This window comes from Rhinolophus hipposideros, assembly GCF_964194185.1.
Source record: "Rhinolophus hipposideros genome assembly, chromosome: 11".
Taxonomy (NCBI): domain Eukaryota; kingdom Metazoa; phylum Chordata; class Mammalia; order Chiroptera; family Rhinolophidae; genus Rhinolophus; species Rhinolophus hipposideros.
Window position 1 is genome coordinate 67,895,820 of NC_138057.1, and position 21,100 is coordinate 67,916,919.

At 42.9% G+C, this 21,100-nt stretch overlaps 1 protein-coding gene across 1 annotated transcript in view; it reads right to left on the reverse strand.

Annotated features, from left to right (window-relative positions):
* The window catches only part of ASTN2 (astrotactin 2), a gene marked incomplete at its 3' end in the record, with an annotated part of 830,851 nt that overhangs the window by 171,769 nt on the left and 637,982 nt on the right, over window positions 1-21,100 (reverse strand). The gene's annotated exons all lie outside the window — the stretch shown is intronic.

The following is a 21,100-nucleotide window of genomic DNA, read 5'->3' on the forward strand; positions in this document are numbered from 1 at the left end:
ATGTTTAAGGGTTTTGTCCCCCAACCAGAAGTTCCTTTCTGTCTACTGTCAATGTACACAACTTCTATCTTTCTTTTAGAAACTCACTCCAGTCCCTATTTTTCAGGAAGTCCCATGTAATAGGGAAAACACAAGTTTTGGAGTCAAGTCAATTTCAGTTGAAATCTCAATTCTGGGCGATAATGGCAATGCAACCTTGCAAAAAAGTATCTTAACGTCGAAGAGCCTGTTGTGATTAATTCTGTAACATGTGGTTAATGATACCGAGTTAAATAGTTATGAGTGATAAATGAGATAGAAGGAGGTGGACCCGTCTGGAAAAAAAGATCATTTTCCCTTCCTTTATGTGCTCATCTGTCCCCTTGTTCAAACTTCCTTTCCTGCCTCATTCTCCATGTGCACACCGAGATCTGAGTCACGCACGCTCCGTTCTGTGCTCCCTCTTGATCCATACGACTCAGACCTCCCACTTCTGTGCCTTCGCTCTGCCTATCCTGCTTTTCCGCCTCTGCCTCTTCAAGCCTTTCCCACCTATCCACACTGTATGCCAAGGTGACCCTATGCAGGAAGTCTTTCCTCCTTGCCCCGTTCCTTCTTTGCCGAATAATATTTCTGCTTAGAAGACCTTCTCTTGTTAAGCTCGTTTTCTCATCCCATTTCCTGCTGGCCTCTTCAACCATAGGATCAGCTCTTGGAGACCCGGGGCCAAGTCTCCCACTCTTGTGCCCACCTCTTCAGTGCCTAGCAGGGTGCTAGGAATGTACGTGAGACTGAATCAAAGAGGAAGGTTATGGAACTCTGAATAGCTAGAATGACGATCATGGTCAAGTCGAAAGGATCTAAAGCTTTTCTGAGGAATTCTAGGAATCCCAAGAAGCATCTCAGTAGCTGCTTGCTGAGGGCAAGAGGAACACCAAGAAGGCAGAACTCTACACCCACACCTCAACTTCAAATAGAGTGGTTCTGCTTCTGTCTGTTTGCGACTGGCCTTCTATATAAGATTTCTAAAGAAGAGAGGGCTTTGGGGTTATATTAAAAAACTGGAAGAAGCAAAGTGATTTGTATGACACAGAGGTTTCCATTTCCATCACATAATACAGTGAATGGCATCTTCAAAATTGTACAATGCACAGCCTGAGTGGCAAAACAGGGGGGCCCTGTACTAAGGGGCAGAGCTTGCTCCAGGTAACAGATTCTTCCAGGGAAGACTCCTGCCTCAGTGGAACCAGGGACCCTGGGCACCCAAGCCTGGGAGAAAAAGGAGGGTTGTTTCCTGCTCTTGCCATCGGCTTGCAATGACATGCAGCTGATCTGGAAATGGGCTTGCCAATTAGCAATACAAATAAATGCAGCCTTCATTCATTATTTTCTGGGCCCTCGAGCCCAGGATCTGGGCTCCACCTTTTCTGTCTGGCTGTCAGCGAACGCTTATGAGCATCAGATCAAAGGCTCTGGGGGAGGAAGACAGGCGGATTCCAGCTAACCAACCCTTCAGAGGGATTAAAGAAGGGTAGTTACTAAGATAAACAAAACAAAGCTGTGAAGAAGACATCTCAGCAGCTGGGGAGATGGAGACAGTCTATACACAGACACATCGAGAGAAGATAGTTTTGGAGAAGAAAGACTTCAACTCAAGAGAGAATTAGGGAGAGAAGACGGAGGGAGAGTCAATGCTGCAAGGACATTAGGGCATAGTTAGCCCACACTCTGACCCAGAGGTCTAAGCTATGGCCCATCGGTCAAATCTAGCCCTCTGCCTGTTTTTGTGAATAAAGTTTTATTGGAACACAACCACCCTAATTCATTTTACCGTGTTTGGCTACAGTGGCAGAATTGAGTAGTTGCAACAAAGACTCCATGGCCCACAGAGCCTATAACATTTCCTGTCTGATTCTTTACAGAAAAATTTTGGAAACCTCTGCTCTAGCACTAGATTATATATGGGTGTCGTGCAGGGGACCCTGCTCACTGCGCCATTTGTCGTGCAGGGCGTCCGGCGGGGCGGCCTGCGGGGTCTCTGCTCCCGCTCCCCACATAAGAACTCAGGACACAGTAAGGCCAAAAAGGAACACCCACGGAGCCATAGATACGGGAGTCAAACCAATATATTCTCGCTGGCAGCTGGGCTGGAGACACAGGAAGCAGGATCTACATAATCTGCCTAATAGCAGTCCACACTTGCCAGCCACCATCTTCTTGCTAGCCTCCATTTTCTGCTAGCGTAGCCACAGCCGTTATATTAGTGGCCAATGGCTTACGGGTTACAGCTGATGGCCAACTAGCCACAGCTGCTGGCCATCCGATCACAATTGATGGCCATTTACTACCCAAGCCAGCACCTTTCTATGTGAGGCCGAGAGCCTGGAAACTGTTTTTTGGGGCTTTGTCTCCACACTCCACCCCTACAGGGTCTCGCCTCACAATTTACGCGACAAGCGTCTTCTGCGAGGGGCCCTGTGCGAGAAGCCTGGAGGTGAATGCAATATCCTGGACAAGCCAGGCTCTCTGAGCACAGCCAGGGTTTCTCAGGGCACCACCAGTACTTCTGGGCACAGCCAGACTTCCTGGGCTTCTTAGGGTACCACCTGTCTCCCCGGGCACAGCCAGAGTTTCTCAGGGCACTGCCACTCTCTCTGGACACAGCCAGACTTCCTGGGCTCAGCCAGGGCTCTCAGGGCACTGCCACTCTCTGGACACAGCCAGACTTCCTGGACACAGCCAGGGCCTCAGGGCACTGCCACTCTCTCTGGGCCTCTCGGGGTACTGTGCTGGAACAACAGCGGCTCACATCAAGGTGCTTACATGTTATCAATGGTGGCCAGTCAAGACACAAAAGCAAACATCCGCCAGTCCCACTACATGGTGGTATGTTCCCAAACAGTCAAGCGTCCATTAAATCAGGAATAGAAGGCAATTCCTCATAGTCCATAGTCATTCATCAGGACTGTCCTGGGGGTGAGGAATGACCTTGACCTCACCCTCATGTCCCACGGAGGACTCAGCAAGCGTTTCCTCCTGGGACAAGTCCCGCATCCGGGCTGCCTCAGCAAGCAGTTCCCAGCCCACAGGGCGGCAACAACCTCCACTTTCTCCGCTTTCTCCGGCCTCTGCTGGTTGGGGAACCATCCACATCTTCCCACCCCTCCACGGGGATCGAGCTCTCCGGCAGCTGCTCCTCCTGGTCTTCCTCAGACTGAGCTTTCGTACGCACACACTGCTCCACCGCCCTTCGGAAAGCTTTGGCTGGCACCGTATCCTGCCGACTATGCCATGTGTCGTGCGGGGGACCCTGCTCGCTGCGCCATTTGTTGTGCAGGGCGTCCGGCGGGGTGGCCTGCGGGGTCTCTGCTCCCGCTCCCCACATAAGAACGCAGGACAGGGTAAGGCCAAAAAGGAACACCCACGGAGCCATAGATAAGGGAGTCAAACCAATATATTCTCGCTGGCAGCTGGGCTGGAGACACAGGAAGCAGGATCTACATAATCTGCCTAACAGCAGTCCGCGCTTGCCAGCCACCATCTTCTTGCTAGCCCCCATTCTTCTGCTAGCGTAGCCATAGCCGTTATATTAGTGGCCAATGGCCTACGGGTTACAGCTGACGGCCAACTAGCCACAGCTGCTGGCATCTGATCACAGTTGATGGCCATTTACTACCCGAGCCAGCACCTTTCTATGTGAGGCCGAGAGCCTGGAAACTGTTTTTTGGGGCTTTGTCCCCACAATAGGGAAACTGAGTCTCAGATTGAGGATCCACTTATAGTTACACAGCCATGTGGCAGAATGATGGACTAGTTAAAGTAAAAAGTGTAGACTCAATTAGACCACTGATACACCTGGATTATAAGGCACCAAGGAGACAAGATCAAGTGGGGCATCTTTTCTCCATAGAGGTCTTTCAAAAACGATTGAAAAAGCACACCTTTGAAAATACTAACCTAGTGCAACTCCCCATTTTAAACAAGAGGAAATTGTGCCCCAACGAAGGAAAATAACTTTCCAGGGTCACACGGTAAATGAGTGATCCTTTCAGCACACAGCCCCCGTCTGCTGATAATTAATTCATCTCTTCAACTATTGCTTTTGTAGCTTATTTTAAAACACAGATGGCCTGCTTTTCAGAGCACTATGCTGTAAGCACACAATTTAATTGGGGAGGAATATAACATGGTACTGGGAGTAAAAGTCCTCTTGATCAAACAAACATTCATAGCTATTGAGTTAAAGATATAACTACCCATTTAATAGCAAAAACAAGCTATAGATTTGGCTGCTCTGCTTTTGTCCAGTAAATCTTCAGCTTTCCCAATCTGTCAGGTCAACAAGTGGGGTTAAAAGCCTATAGTCCAGGCTGAAACCTGCCCTGCAGTAGCAGTATTGAATTCACAGGCAAACCTAAGGGCTGATTTTGCAAAAGGAGGGAACTTGGGTATCATCTGGTCCAGCCCCAACGCTTAACAAGTAAGGAACCCAAGACCTCCAATGGAGAAAGGAATTTACCTCTACGTTCCATGCACATTTATGAGCAATGATCCTTTTTTTTAAAGATTGTGTCATGCCTAAGTTATGATCTGGATGAAAGTTACAACAGGAAAGACCATTAGCCATTCCATTAATTATTCTGCTGGAGATATTACAATTGCCAAAGCTAATTGCTTCACTCTGTGGCTAAAGACATCTTTTTAAAAGGCTAACCCTATATTCTTCTCCTGCTTAAAACGTCATGCTCTTAGGATAAACACCAAAATCCGTAAGATGGCGGCAAAGTAATGTGGAATCTAGGCAACTTGTCTGCCTCCCCAGTCGGATCTCTTACCCTGTTCCTCTTCATTCTCTTACTTTCAGCTACACTGGCTCTGAGTTCCTTACACATACCGTACCCTGTGCCTTTCTTTCTCAGTTTGGGCATGTGCTCTTCTCTCTGTACAGAATGCTGTCCCCCATTCCACCCCAGCCCCTGGCTTCTCCTGGCTAACTCTCGCTCGTCCTTCAGATCCTACTTCAAGTGCCAGTGCCTCAGAAGTGCCTTCCCTGAACTCCATCCCATGCCACCAATCCATATTTCGGTTTCACATTGAAGATCCTCATAGCATCTGTTCTGTGTGTCACCTGCCGATGTTTCCAGGCTGTCAGTTCTATGCGGGCAAAAACAGTGTTAGTCGTGCTGATCCCCATATCCACTTCACACAGTACCTGGAACACAGCAGGCTTTCCATAAATATTTGCTGAATATATATTTATATACCCTGACCACTGTGCTATCTTATCAAAGCATTGCTGGGTCTAAGAGCCATGAGGTGTGAATGTCAACACTGACACTAAATGGATGGCTCGCCATCAAGTGACAACCTCTTCCCAAAGTAAAATGAGCTCTCTCCATTAAAAGGTTAATAGATGAAGAGCTGATCAATTTGCTAGTTGTTCTGACCTTCTCTAGGTTTTCACATAAGCCCTTGCCATTGAAGGGATGGGAGAGTTCAGTTAAAACAGGCTGTCTTTAACAGGCAAGGATAAAGAGGACTTTTGAAGAGACTTATCCTCTGTTCACATTTCCCATCCCTCTGAACAATGCTTCCAAAATAGGATCATATCTGGTTTTAAGCCCAATTCAGTTCCAATGACACTACAACCCATTCATTTGAGAACCTGCCAACTGAACTCTCTTTTTTCTCCTCCCAAATTCCTGCTGGGTATTATTTTGTTGCCACCAAAAAAAAAAAAAAAAAAAAAAGTCTCAGTTGAAGTGACAACTCCTTGTTGGGAGGGCAGCCAGGGCTTTTCGGCAGGAGGTGAAGGCACTGCTTGCCCTCATCTAGAAAACAAAACAAAGGCATTAGACTAAGGGCTTCTGGGAGAGCCAAGGCTGTGCGAATGTTTGTTCAATATTCAGCCACAGCTCAGGGCGCTGCCTTCCGAGTCAGACAGGCTTGCTTGGCAGTAGGCTTGCAATTGAAGCATTTAAAGACTCCGCAGGGACCAGAGGGGCTCAAATTAGAAACGTTAAGGGTGGGGAAGAGGGTGAGACTTTTATATCATAAAGAATGGCCTTTATTGCAGCAGTGGCCTCCCAGGAATTGCTGAAATGGGATCATTTCTTAGGAGGAGTTACTGTCTCCTGTTGGAGGAAGGCGATTGCTCTGAGGCCTGACTCAAGGACCCACACAAATATCTTCTGGACAAAAGGGAAATAGCGCGCTGAAAGGCCACCGGGGAGGTGTGCACTTGTGTGTCGTGCAATCTGAACATCTCAGCCCACCAGTCCGAGCTCAGCACCCTTGATCCATAATAGTACCAACCTGAAAGCGTTAGTGTGACGATGAAATACGGTGCCCGGCCAACGTTAAGCATTCAGTCAGTATCAGCTGTTCTTGTTGTTTCCGTGCTTGTTGTAATTATTAGTGCTGTTGTTGTCACAGGATGTTAAAATGAAAATGTCTACCGAGACACCAAGACGAAATAGAAGTGAAAATCCAAAGCCAAGCCCCTCTTTGCAGAATTTACAAAGGGGACAGATTCTAACTTGTTTCATAATGCTAGAAACCTCAGCCAGAACAAGAAAATAAAACGAGGTCAGAGAGTAGAAGGGGCCGATTTGGGGGAGATTTACTTTGCAGAGCTATTACTTCACGTTTAGCGTTCCCAGCGCCCCGTGGGCGACACTTGGAGGATGCTGCCTTCTAATCCCGTTTGCCTCTTGGGGTTTTCAGCACCTGGGAAGATAGTGGACTGGCATCTTACTCCACCTGCAAAAGTTCTAGTGGCTGGTGGCACCTCACGGGAGGGGCTGCCTGGGAATCAGCCCAACAGCCAGAGGCAGCCAGTGTGACAAATGCTTGAGGATTTTCCCCTGGACCAGATGGGAGACACACACAGGAGAAAGAGCTGGCCCGGAACTGTTAGGAGTCCTACCGGGAGGCCTTTTAACAGAGGTTTGGGGAGGGGGTCCCCACAGTGAAAATCTCCATGAGGCGGGAAGCCAGAGAAAGTGAATGGGGACCAGCAACAGCCAGACAATGAGAAATTACATTGTCTCAGGTCTCAGAAGAAGTCTCCAGCAATGGGTTTTGCAGAAAAGCCCCTGAAAAAACTCCCAAGAGAAAGGGCTAGCTTTAAAAGTCTGTCAGGACCACAGAACACAGAGCCAGGTACAAGGGTACCAGGGCAAGTGAGACCTTTCTAATCCTTACCACTTCTCTCTCCTTCTGCTTTGATCTTGGAGGGAGAGGAAGAAGGGCAAGGTAGAGAAACAGAACAAAGGCAAACCTTGCCCTACCTCTTAATGCCCCCACTGAGGAGGACAAAGAGATCTGATTTGTCAAATTTAGGAATTAAAATCCAGCACTGGACATCCTAATTCCTTATTTGAAACTGTGTTAAAATGCCTGTAGCACTGTCTGATCCATAAAAGTGATAATAGATTCGATGTGCCCTGCTCACACTTTTATCTAGGAGCAGAGGAAGATTATCCCAGTGAATGCATTAAAAGCAGTGGGGGAATCAACTCACATACATAGAGGAATACCTGGTTTTATAGGGCTTCACTTTAGTGTCCTCTGCAGATAGGGCGTTTATTTTCCAAATTGAAGCTAAGACCCTCCACCAGCAAAAAGATAATGACTCATTGAAGGTTCAGAGGATGGTTAACATTTTTTTAGTAATGAAGTATTTTTTTTAAATTAAGGCACATGCATTGTTTGTTTAGACAAATGCCGTTGCATACTTAATAGGCTATAGTGTGAACATAACTTCTCCGATGCACTAGGAAATTGGAAAATATTGTGTGGCTCGTTTTCTTGCAACATTCACTTTATAGCGGTGGTGTGGACCTGAAGCCCGGTATCTCCAAGGTCTGCCTGCACTTTTGAACATCATCTGAGCACATTCAGAAACTGTATTTTGATTTTTCTCAGTTTGTATTGTCAACGGAACCATTTACACCATCATCATTATAGTGCTTCTCCCATTTTTAGTTTCAGTGATGGTGCTAGTTAAATTAATATCTGTCTCCCCAACTGAACTGCAAGCTCCATCAAAGTGAGGACCATGGTGGTTTTAATGACCAAGTGCATCCCCAACACAGAGTTCCCTGCCTGATATCCTGCAGACAGTTTCCAGGTAAATATCTGAATAACTGAATAGCTGAATGTGATCTGACCTCTTTTTCCTTGAAACCTTTCTGCTCATGTAACACTTATCAGACTTCAAACTCATCATCTCAATTTATCACTACAGTCTCAAAAGCTGGTCTTAACCTTACTTTATTGATGTATAAATGGTAGCTCAGAGAGGTAAGGTAATTTGTCCAAGGCCACACAGCATAACTAGTCTAGCTTCTTGTACCTGCTTCCACTATTCCTTCCATTGTTCGTATTTCCTCTTCCCAAAATGTGCAGCACTGATTTTCACTTTTACACAGTGAGTCATCTCTTTTGCAAACACTTGAGCCTTCCCTGTTCCTGCCATCCCCCCACATAATACCCCCAAGCTCCCCACCCCTTTCCACGGGCTAAAGGATCTCATGAGTAAAAGGCACTTTAGAGGTCAGTCAGGAACTCCATCTAATGTCTCATTCACCGCCAAATCATCCTCCAACTTCTTTTTGGACACTTCTAATGATGCAGAACTCATTACCTCCTTAGGCCTCTACTTCCATTATGGGACAGCTCTGTTGCACTTGGATTGCTTCCCATCCAGGAACCTCATTTCTCAGCCTAAGCATCAGACCCAGACCCAGAGTTATGTACTTTAAGCTATTTAGACACCCTATCTAAAGTGTTCAAGCCTGCCCCCTACTTGGAGGTCATGCTAAAATTAACAAACAAGGTCATGAACACTCCACGCCAGGAACTGTGGGGGCAGTCTTGAGAGGCTTCTGATAAGGGGTGTGTGTGTGTGTGTGTGTGTGTGTGTGTGTGTGTGTGTGTGTGTGTGTTGCATATTTGAGGAGTGGAAGGGGAAGCAATAGTGGAGACTAAAAAGAAGACAGACCTGAATCTGCCAAATTCTAAGACAACTGATTGAACCTAATTCACAGCTTCTTCCTTAGCTACACAAGTAATAAGACAAATCACAAAGGGGCAGCTACAGCCCAGTGACTTGCTTGGGTTTGAACTCCAGCTCTTCCGTTTCCAGGAGATGACCTTGGACAAGTCCCTTCCCTTCTCTGAGGCTGTGTTTCTCATCTATAAGATGTCAGTGATGTTAGTATCTAAGTCTTGTTATATTAGGAGGGTCCATGAGAAACAGAACCCAGTGGGGAATTCACAAAGTCGAGGACGTCAAGAGACTCATCAGAGTTATTTGTTCCAGCCCTTGGCCATCACCTCAGCATTCTTCAGTTCTTGTGCATGTCTGAACCTGTAAATCTCTCCTTGTAACCTGCTGGTGCTTTAACCACACTGCCAGGAATTTCTCCTTAAGCTACCTTCTTACTACCTAGTGGAATACAGTAGACAAGTGTAGCATTGACACAATAGCTTTGAATCCAAAGCTATTGAGTCAGACTACCTGGTTTAATCCTGGCCAAGTTAACCTGACTTCTTCAGCCGTAGTCTCCTCGTTTGTAAAACGGGGACACAAGGTCCTCATTGAACTACTCTGAGCATCAAATGAGAGTTGCAGCCCTTGCTGACTTACACCTTTGATCACATATGGTCCTCACTATCATCCTACAAAGTGGAGACTGTTGCTCCCTTTTATAGGTGAGGGAAACCTGATAAGAGGACGCTTGTTTCAAGTGAAAGCAGTTAAATCTCTGAGAAAGGCCCTACTTACTCCCTGAGGTGCAGGGCGAAGGATCCCTGGACATTGCCCAGCAGTCCAGTAGTGGATGATGTCTTTTGTTTGTTTGCAGACAATAATTCTTTTAAAAGACATATTTTTAAAAATACTAAAATAGGGGGCGGCCGGTTAGTTCAGTGGGTTAGAGCACGGTGCTCTTAACAACAAGGTTGCCGGTTCTATCCCCACACGGGCCACTGTGAGCTGCGCCCTCCACAACTAGATTGAAACAACTACTTGACTTGGAGCTGCTGGGTCCTAATAAAAACACACACATAAAATAAATAAAAAGTTAAAATGAAAAATAAAAAGTACTAAAATACCCACGTGGTTCTGCTGTGTTATTTATTTGTCCAAAAGAAAGCTAAGGGGCAGAATGAAGAATTCCAGTGCATCTCATTGGAGTGCAAATGGGCCTTCCCATCACAGACTAAGGCGTGCTCAGTCTTCCTTACCTGACCGCCCCCCCCCCCACACACACACAGCCTTTTCATCCCCTTTGCTGTTCACTGAGCAGTCAGCATTGAAGTTCCCTCCCACCTCTTGGGAGAAGGTGGGCTGTAGCCAGTCCTAGAGGAGGCTGGAAAAAGCCCGTGTATGATCTCCTGCTGCCCTCTAGTGCCTGCTTAAGATGATTGCTCTTGGGAAAAAATGCGTTGGTTCTTCCATGCCAAAGAATGGTAACTGTGAGCAAAGCAACTTGCTAGGCGCTGAGGATATCAGGGCAGACAGTAAAGGCTTGGTGATGACACAAGGAAGCCTAGTGTGATGTACAAGGGTTCTGAAGCATCTGCTTAGAAGGCCTATTCAGTGCCAAGTTTAGAGCTATGCATTGGAGGGGATGATGGTGGTGAAATTATGAATATTGATTTCCAATCCTAGGGGTGCCCAAGTGTAGAGATTTGACTGAGTGTATCAGCTAAGAAGGAGAAGCCAGAAGAGGAGGAGAGGCGAAAGGCTGGAGACCAGGCAGAGAGAAGAGATAATCGATGGAGCAGAATCCTGAAGGAACTAGGAAGAGATGAACCCCCAGGTAGCAATGGAAAGGATGTGGTCTGAATGTCAAAGCCCTCTGGGTTTGAATTTCTATGTGTACAACCATGGCCTCTGGGTGTAGTTACGCAAGTTGCGTACTGCACGGCTGTGAGGAGGCAAGAGGGTGAGCGGGGACGGAATGTAGCCTTTAGCTCCACGAGCCATTCCTGTGCCCATGGGGTTTAATCCAAGTGGAAGAGCACCATTTCCTAATTCATAGAAAAGGTGACTCCTGGGCTAGCTGAGGCTCCACATACAACCCTGGACAAGCTTGAGAGACACCCTCTCTCAGAGCCTCTGCTCTTTTATGCAGAAAGCAATGGTAATATCACTGACAGTACAAAGTTGTTGTTAGGATTTAAGATAATGTACGCCCATGCCACCCAAGAAATTTTAGTTCTTATTATTACTAGTATTGTCATAACAACCTAGTTTTATTTTTAAGATGAAGTGGGACAAGTCTTATGAAAAGAGAGATGGTAAAAAGAAAAAATACCTTTCCTAAGCTTCTATTTTTCTTTGCCAAGCACGAGATATTATGGATCTCATTGACTGAATCCTCATAACTGTGATGTATTCTAGGCTAATGAGGTCTGGCCATTAAGTTCGCGAACTTGCCACCGTGCACTTACATTGGCAGCTCTGTACAAACAGCTCGGGAAGGTTTCAAAACCTTGGTATGTCAGTGTCTCACTGCTGTGTTCGTGTGGACATGTAGAGGTGCCTTGCTGAGTGGTGTTCATTATTGTGGTTGCGTGTTTTTGTGTGCTGCCATGAGAATGTCTGAGCTTGGATTAGAGCAACGAACAAACATGAAATTTCTTGTTAAGTTTGGCAACAATGCAAGTGAAATCAGGGATGTGTTAGTCCAAGTTTAAGGGGATAACGCCATGGAGAAAATGGCAGTGTACAAATGGATTAAACGTTCTATTGAGGGGAGAGAACGTGTCACGGATGAAGAGAGGTCAGGACGGCCAGTAACGAGCAGAACTGACGAAAACATTGCAAAAATTCATTGATGTACGTCAAAATCGTCAGCTGACTTTGAGAAGCACAGCAGACCAAGTAAACAATGATAGAGAAACAGGAAAATCTTAACTGAAAATCTTTGCATGAGAAAGGTATGTGCAAAAATTGTCCCCAAGGAGCTCACTGATTAACAAAAGCAAAGGGAGTTTTTAGCCCCTTTCAGTAAACAAATAACTGTATTGGAACACCCTCCCTACTCACCTGATCTGGCTCCCAGTGTCTTCTTTCTTTACCCAAAGATAAAGGAAATATTGAAAGGAAAACATTTTGATGACATTCAAGACATCAAGGGTACTATGACAACAGCTCTGATGGCCATTCCAGAAAGAGAGTTCCAGAATTGCTTGGAAGGGTGGACTAGGCTCTGGCGTCAGTGCATAGTTTCCCAAGGGGAGGACTTCAAAGGTGACGGTAGTGATATTCAGCAATGAGGTATGTAGCAGTTTTTCTAGGATGAGTTCGTGAACTTAATTATTAGACCTCATATTATAATTTTTATAACTGTATTTTACAACTGAGAAAACAGAGGTTCTGAGAGGTGACAGGCTGCAGCCAAAGGCCATTAGACATTCAGGGTCTGACTCCAAAGTCCCTTTTCTGTCCAATGGAAGGCCAGCCTTTTCCTCCCTGGGATCCCATTCCTCCTTTCTTAAAAACTCTGCTCAAAACTTATCCCTTTAAGGAACGGTTCCAAAATTAGTTCCTCCTCAACTCCTACCTCCTCCTTCCAGTAGCTTTTTAGGCTAGGGGTCATGGAAGAAATACCCCAAAGGAATCATTCCTGGATGGTGCCTCTGAGATGTTAATGACCTGCTTTACATGGAGACTCTTGACTGTCCTGCTTGGACATGACCTTCAGGCAGGAGAGCAGGGGAACAAGGCACACCAGGCCACCTGGGGCTGGTGGGAGGTTACCACAGTCAAGCATTGAGGCAGGTATAAACCTGGGGTGGGGTCAGTTGCAGGCATTGGAGTGAAGAGCCATCAGAAAACAAACTGCCACCTTCTGACAGCTTTCCTCAGAGGCTCCAGTCTTGCTGTCACACTTATCGTTATTTTCACCAACATCTTAACAACACTCAAGTGAAAAGATCATCTTTATGAGGGTAAAAGGGGATCCAATATATGGTGATGGAAGGAGAACTGACGCTTGGTGGTGAACACACAATGTGATATATAGATGATGTAATACAGAATTGTACACCTGTAACTTTACTAACAATTATCAACCCAATAACTTAAATTTAAAAAGTATCATCTTTAAACATGTTGACAAGGCAATACTTTTGGAGAACACATTCAAGGCGAATTACTTCTCCCATCAGCTTCCCTCTTCCCTGTAGCTGTGCTGCTAGGGACGGGGAGAAGGACTAAGAAGTCCACCTACCTAAAATTTAAAATAAAATAAAAACCAAGGGCTAGCACCCCTCATGGATTCCCTGTCTTATTGCTGAGGAAATCAGTAAAATTAATAATAATAATAGCTATGACTTTATATGCACATATTCCAGGCCAGATGTTCTGCTATTTGCTTCACATGCATTGTCTCATTTGGTGTGTATAAATCTAACAATGAGAGGTAGGTTTCATTCTTGCTTTTCAAAGATGAGCAAATGGAAGCTCAGAGGGGAAATCAGGGGCTGGGAAGAAGTAGACTTCCACTTCGACCTGTATATATATACATATATATATATGTAAATATAAATCCATGTTATATAAACATGTATGAGATTTATATGTATATAAAACATACTATACAGAGATTAGATAGATAGCTACCTAGATAGAATTTTTCACTAAGAAACACTGAAACAATTAACCAAAACAAATACAAATGGTTACTGACAAGGGGGGTAAGAGAACAGAGTCAAAGGGACAAGGGGACAAGCCAGGATTTGTTTTAGTGTGTCTAGCTTTATAAGTTTTATATTTAGAACCACATAAAATTATCGTACATTTTTTACATCATAAAAGACAAAAAAAATCTCTACAAATTCTATGCAAACTGAAAAAACAAACACGAAAACAACTAGCTATATATCAATGTATTGGCATAACCACACAGAGAAAAATCATTATTTTGAGTGCCTTTCAAAGGTAGTATTTTGCTTTTACGTGCTTTAGTGAGAAGTATTCCAAAAAAAACCATAATCTGCAAATAAATCTTAAAGGAGATGAAATGGACTTATTACTAGTTGTAATATTGGCATCATTTATTTGGAAACTATTGTGTGAATATTGTGGGCTATAGCAAACAAGCCATTATGTTTCTGTCATTAGGAAATAAAATTATCAGCATAAGAGGCAACCTAAGCAGGTATAAAATCAAAGAGATTAGAAAAAAAATATGTACATTGAAATTTCAACTGGAAATCACATAAACTTATAATTTATTTTTCTGTTTAAAAAAATAATAAAAAATAAAAAATCATAGCTCTGGCCACCAAAAAAGGCCATAATAGCAACCTAATAGCAGTAACTACCCTTAATGACCAGACTCTTGTTTTTAAATATCAGTTCCCACTAAAAGGAACAAAAGATTCTTGGAAAACGTCCCTATCCCAAATCTGGAATAGGTATGGTACAAGCTGCGCCTAGGATACCTTGCTGTGCCAAAAAGCAAGATAGCTGCCAAACATTAAAGTGGTCATTTCAAAAGAACATAGAAGCCAATTTAGAGGGGCTCACACTGGCCTAACATTGCACAAATTGAACATCAAAGTAAGCAATAACTGTAATTGATTGCAACAGATCAAATAAATACATTTCCGGTAATTCAGAATGTTCCTGAAACCCAAACCAAAAAACAAATGACCAAAGCTCACTGGAGATGGCTAGTAGACCAGCTCATTATTCTGAAAATTAATAAAAGAATCGAGTATTAGTCAATCTTTCCTCATATGAACCGGATTTCAGGGTAACCACATTTTTCTTGATGAAAATATCACAGGTTACAAAAGCAGGAAAAATGATAGAATTAGAAAATTACTATTTTGCAACCTCACAAAATAATAGATGTACACAGTCATCATCAATGAATCCTAAAACCATTTAGAGAAAGGCTGATAGGAAAATTTCTAATCAATGGACCAGACTTATAGCAGCTGACCTGCTGTTCAATCTTAACGTCCCTAATTCTAGTAAAACCAGACATTGAGTGATTTGTTATGATGCCACAGGAAGTGCATGGCATGGTCTGCATACTTCAGCTGGATTCCTTGGGCCCATGGATGGAATTCAAGGGTCTGTGAATTTGTGTAGGTAGGGAAAAATACATCTTTATTTTCAATATCCTCTAATGCAATTTAGCATTTCCTGAAATTATGAATTGAGGCAACAAACTATCGTAGTATAGCACTTCCTGTGACTCTGACACAGATTCACATATATTTCTGTCACATTACAGTTGCCACAAATATTTTAATTATTTATGGTCAACATCACTTAGACGTTATTTTAGCTTTTAGACTCTCCACTAGATCTAGTCATTAATATAGGCTCACATATATTACTCCTTCACAATTCTTTTTTTATATTTTGCTAACTATATTGTGATAGAGTTTCTTTCTCATGTAGTCGCCGTGCATTTAATTTTATGCATTTAAAAACGTTCTGAGAAGGGGATCTATAGCATTCGTGACTACAAAACGAGTCCATGGGACAAAAAAAAAAAAAAATTAAAAAGAAAGAAGTGATGAATCTCTAGGAGAGAGCAACAAGCTAAAAAACACCAAGAGAAAAGCAATTGGCTAAATCTGCAAAGTGGAAGGTTCTAAAAACACAAAGAAGTCGATGTGTTCAACAAATACTGGCATTGGCAACATTATAGGTGACACTATTAAAGATCAAAGGAGACTAAGTGAAACATTAGACATTTTGATCCTCATTTAAACACGCCTACCATACAAAGATAGTTTGAAGCAATTAAGGAATTTGAATATGAATTGCTAGATGTGATGTTGAGATTATGTTAAAAAATTATTTATCTGCTAGAGATACATACTGAGGTATTTATAGGAAGGAGGATGTGGTATCTGGAATTTGCTTTCAAAGACTCCAGCAACAGAAAACAAGTTGGGGCTGAGGGATAGCTGAAGCAAAACTGGCAAAATATTGACAACAATTACTGCACAGTAATGAGTACAGAAGGGTTCACTATACCGTTTTCTCTCCTTGTAGGTGTACTTTTCTCAGTAAAACACTAAGGAAAGAGGGCTGCCAGAAGGATTACGTAAAATCACTGAAGACAATTATTGCTGGGGAGTAGAATGAGAAGGGATTTTCCACATCTACATTGTGTGCTGTTCTGAATCTTTTAAATGCATTTTCAGTTGTATTCTGGTTAAAAGTTTAAGAATAACAGTAAAATGTTCCTATGTTTAGAAAAATAAATTGGAATAATGGATAGCAGTGAAGTGAGGAGAATATGTGTGGGAGAGGTGGGGCGTTTGGGGAAAAGAGACAGTTTCTTTGTCTGCTGCCAGCCAATCTTACAGATGCCAACTGATGGAGAGGGTAATGGTAGCCCCCATAAAGAGGAGGCTGACTGAAATCCTGGAGCTAAGAGGATGGGAAGTCTGGCTTGAGGTTGAGATGTGGGGCTTCGCAGAAATAAGGCACATGGGAAAATTTCCAGCCATCCTCATTTAGGACTGAGTTGGGTTGAAGTTGAGGTCACTACATATGGGACATTCTCTGGGCACACCTTCCATGCTATTAGCATTTTTCAAGCACCTACTTGGCCAATGTTGGATTCCTGCTGACCTTTGACCATTATAAATTGGGTCTGGCCAATGCACACACGTATGTGAAATTAAAATAAAGTTTCAAAATGTCGAACTAGCTGTTTGCATATCAGCTCAATGAAATGAAAAAAAGAACAAAATGACAAGATCAAATCCAAAACTTACCTGCACAAGGACATTTAAGCAGTCCCATTTGTGATGGTTAAGTGCTCAAAGATGGGCCTGTCAACTTGACAAACTTAGTATGACGACGTAGGAAGGCCAGGGAAATTTTTTTCAAATATTTTCCCATAGTAAGCACATAAACTATAAAAACATATTTATTGGAAAAACACTTATTGGCTATTCAGCATCATCAAAGTCTGCATGAACAGATTAAAGGGGGAATTTTTAAAATGTTTATATTTATACAAAAACAACCAACATAATGGTGATATTAAAGTGGTGGAGAAAATTGACTGTTTTTAAATGCTCTTTTATGCTGTAAATTGAACTTGAATTCAAACATCTATCGAACACTTACCATGTGCCAGATGTAGGCTACATTGAGAAACACAAGAGACTGAGTATGGAATATGGAGGTTAGAGTCAGAGTTTCAGCAGAAGACTTTCAGTAGACTAATAACAGACAGACAGATAAATGGATACATACATACATACATACATACATACACAGAATAAGAAATTGAGGGAGGGAGAAAAAAAAAAGGAATGGAAGGAGGGAGTACGGAGGACAGGGGAAGGGAGGAAAGATTGGGAGGGAGGGAGCCTCTAAAATGGCCTGCAATGATCTCACCTCCTGATATACATTGCTTGTTATAATCTCTTCCACAGGAGTAACTTGCTTTTAAACAACAGAATATGGCAACATTGAAGTGATGCCACTTCTGTCATTAGGTTACAAAAGACTGTGACTTCTGTCTTGCTCACAGACTCTTGTTGGCTTTGAGGAAACAAACTGTCATGAAGAGACTCATGTGGCAAGGAACGGAAGACAGTCTCCAGCCAAAAACCATCAAGGCTGAGGCCCCCAAACCCCTTAAGAACGGAATCCTGCCAACTACATAAGTGATGTTGGAAAACAATCCTTCCCCAGTCAGACCTTCGAATGAGACCACAGCCCTGGCCAAGAATTTCACTGCAGAATGTGAGACACCGTGAAGCAGAGGGTCTAGCTACGCTGTACTCAGAGTCCTAACTCACAGAAACGGTGCGGAAAAAATGCATGTTGTTTTAAACTGTAAAGTTTTGGGGACAATTTGTTATCCAATGATAGATAAGTAGTACAGGCAGACAGAGATAATTTTATGTTATTTCATGAAATTGTTAGCAATTATAAACCTGTAGGCTTAGACAAATCTGGTTAGGATGAATTTGAATTTGCATTTTCTCCCTTACAACCTATAAACAAGAAATTGTCCTTCCTCCTCAGAATTCAGTTGCTAATAATGGAAGAAAGGGACACTATTTTGTCAGGAATAGTGACAGTAACAATAATGACACAATCGTAGCTAATATTCATAGAGCACTTATACTTCATCAAGCAGTGCTCTAAAAGCTTAAGATCTATTAAATCATCTAATTCACAACATGCCCATGTGGTAGATAACTACTATTATTCCTATTTTGCAGAGGTAGAAAGTAAAGTACAGAGAGGCTAAGTGAATTGTCCAAGGCTATACAGCTTGTCTTTCAAGCAGTTATTAAGCGTTACTTCAAATTATCTTCTAATCTATTCTCTAAAAGAATCTTCCAGGTGGGTGGGACCGGGGTTCCAACCTGGGTCTGCCTCCAAAGCCCCTGCTCTTCTTTCTCCATAATGGAGAATGTAACAAACTTATTTACAATAATACTAAATACAGCACAGAGAACATTACTACCTGTTAAGCAACATCCTACAATGCAAGTGCTTAACATCCAAAATTTTATTTTGCTCCCCCAAATCCTGTGAATTAGCTATTGTTATTCCCACTTTAAAGAGAATGAAAGAGGTTAAACTGAAGGTCCTCTTTGAAAATAAGACGATACTTAGCTTATAAGGTGATGTTATCTGTTAAATTGTGCCCCACGAAATACATATGTCAAAATCCTAACCCCCGGTACATCAGAATGTAACTTTATTTGGAAATAGGGTCATTGTTGACATCATTAGTTAAGATGAGGTCATACTGGAGTTTTAATAAGATGAAGATCATACTTAATCTAATCTGATGGGTTAGATCTGACGGGTTTCATGAAATAACCTTATAAGACACACACACAGAGAGAAAAGAATGCCACGTGAAGACGGAGACACATAGTAAAAAAAAAAAAAAAGTCTTATGTGAAGACAGAAGCAGATCTGGCATTATGCCACCACAAGCCAAAGAATGACAGGCCACCAGAAGCTGAAAGAGGCAAGGAAGGATCCTCACTTAGAGATTTCAGAGAAAGCATGGCCCCACTGACACTTTGACTTCAGACTTCCAGCATCTAGAACTTTGAGAGAATAAATTTCTTTTGTTTTCAGCCACCCAGTTTGCGATACTTAGTTAGGACAGCTCTAAGAAACTGATACAGGTGGTTTACATGTTAAATGAAAACATGACATCAAAATGCTGAATACAGAGTACAGACATGTTTTATTTTATGGAGCTTTGTTGTAGTGTACTATGCAGATGCTTCATGTTTTTTCTTTCTTTCTTTCTTTTTTTTTTTTTTTACAAATTGAAGGTTTGTAGCAACCCTGCATCAAGCAAGCCTTTTAGTGCCATTTTTCCAACAGCATTTGCTTTGCGGTTCTGTGCCACATTTGGGTAACGCTCACAGTGTTTCAACTTTTTTATTATTATTATATTTGTTATAGTGATCTTGATGTTACTATTCTACTTAAAACTCACTGAGCATGATGTGCTCAGATGATGGTTAGCATTTTTTAGCAATAAAGTATTTTTTAATTGAGGTACGTACATTTTTCTTTTAGACATGATGCTATTGCATACTTAATAGACTACAGTATAATGTAAACATGACTTTTATGTACTGGGAAACCAAACAACGTGTGTGATTCACTCTACTGAGACATTCGCTCTATTGCGGTGGTCTGCAATGGAACCCATAGCATCTCCGAGGCCAGGTATGCCTGTATCTAAAGTGCTGCACAAAGAATATTTTAAAACAGTCTCTGGGTATGAGTGATGCTAATATGGTGCCAGGGAACGCAAAGCTACACGATTACAATGAGAGCATTTTCCCAGGGTGTCTATTTTATGCAAAGATTTTGTGCAAAGTACGGTAATTAACTGGTAATTAATTCAAACATTAAAAAAAAAAAAAGAAAAAACGTAGTCAAAGGCAAATTTTTTTGACGAGAAAAAAAAGGGTTTTTGTTGTTGTCGTCATTGTTGTTTAAGGTCAGGCTTGGACTACATCCCCAGACAATTAGGAGTACCGTGAGCTCCTCTCCGTGATTGCGGAAATATCAATATCAAAGTATGATCAGTCCTGAATTGAGACTTTGGGCTGGTAACTGTGGTTTTCAGCAAACAGGGTGCAAACTCCCTACCTGGTCTGAGAAGAGGGTCTAAGTGAGGTCTCAAGGCTGGTGAGAAACTATTTCACAGCAATTCTCCCATCTTCCCCACCTGTAATACAGGGGCTGGTACAGGCCCCTGTCCAGAGAGGTTCCTTGCCATTCTGGTGAAAAAGGCCACACTAAGTCTCCACCATGGTAGAAACCCAGGGCAGAGGGCAATTCCTGCTCTTCTCTGGTGATACCGCTCAGAACAGCTCATCTAAGTGTCTTTGCCTTGGTAGAATCATGCTCTGCGTTCACAATGACAGTCATGATTTGACCCATATTCCCTGACTTCTTAAGCCTTGTCATCTCTCCTATTCTCTTTTGATTCTTACAAACAAACCTTGATAAAACAGAAAGAGAGCTGGTGTCGTAAAATGTGCATAGTCTGTACATAGTAGTTCAAAGCATACGTGGGCCTGACTGGCCTAGGTTTGTACCCTGCCCTACCACTTCCAGGAGGCAACTGTAAAGTTGCTGAGCCTCAGTTGCCTCTTTTGTAAGGTGGAGCTACTGATATCTACATGAATCACTGTTTAGGGGATTCATTGTGACTTGGAACAGTATCTATGAGGTGCCTGGTATATTGTTGGTGTCGAAAAAAGGGTTGGTCCTTATTCAAGTGACCCTATTGAGTCATTCTGCAGCTAGAATAACTCTAGTGTCTTTGCCTTGGCAGAATCTAGGTCAGAGGGGAATGTGATGTGCCGAAGGTCACATTTCTGAGTCTGACTCACCTACTCAGCAACTGTTATGTGCTGGGCACTGTGCTAACAGATGTGACAACAAATGAGCATTGTCCTTCAGGGATTTCACAGCCCACTGGTGAAGATCGCAAGGATGTGGATAAAAACTCCAATCTGGTATGTGCTTGGTGAGAAGTCGTTGAAGTACAAATCTTAGTACTCACTAAGCATGCAGTGAGCACCTTGGAGTTCCCAGGAGCCCAGAAAAGTG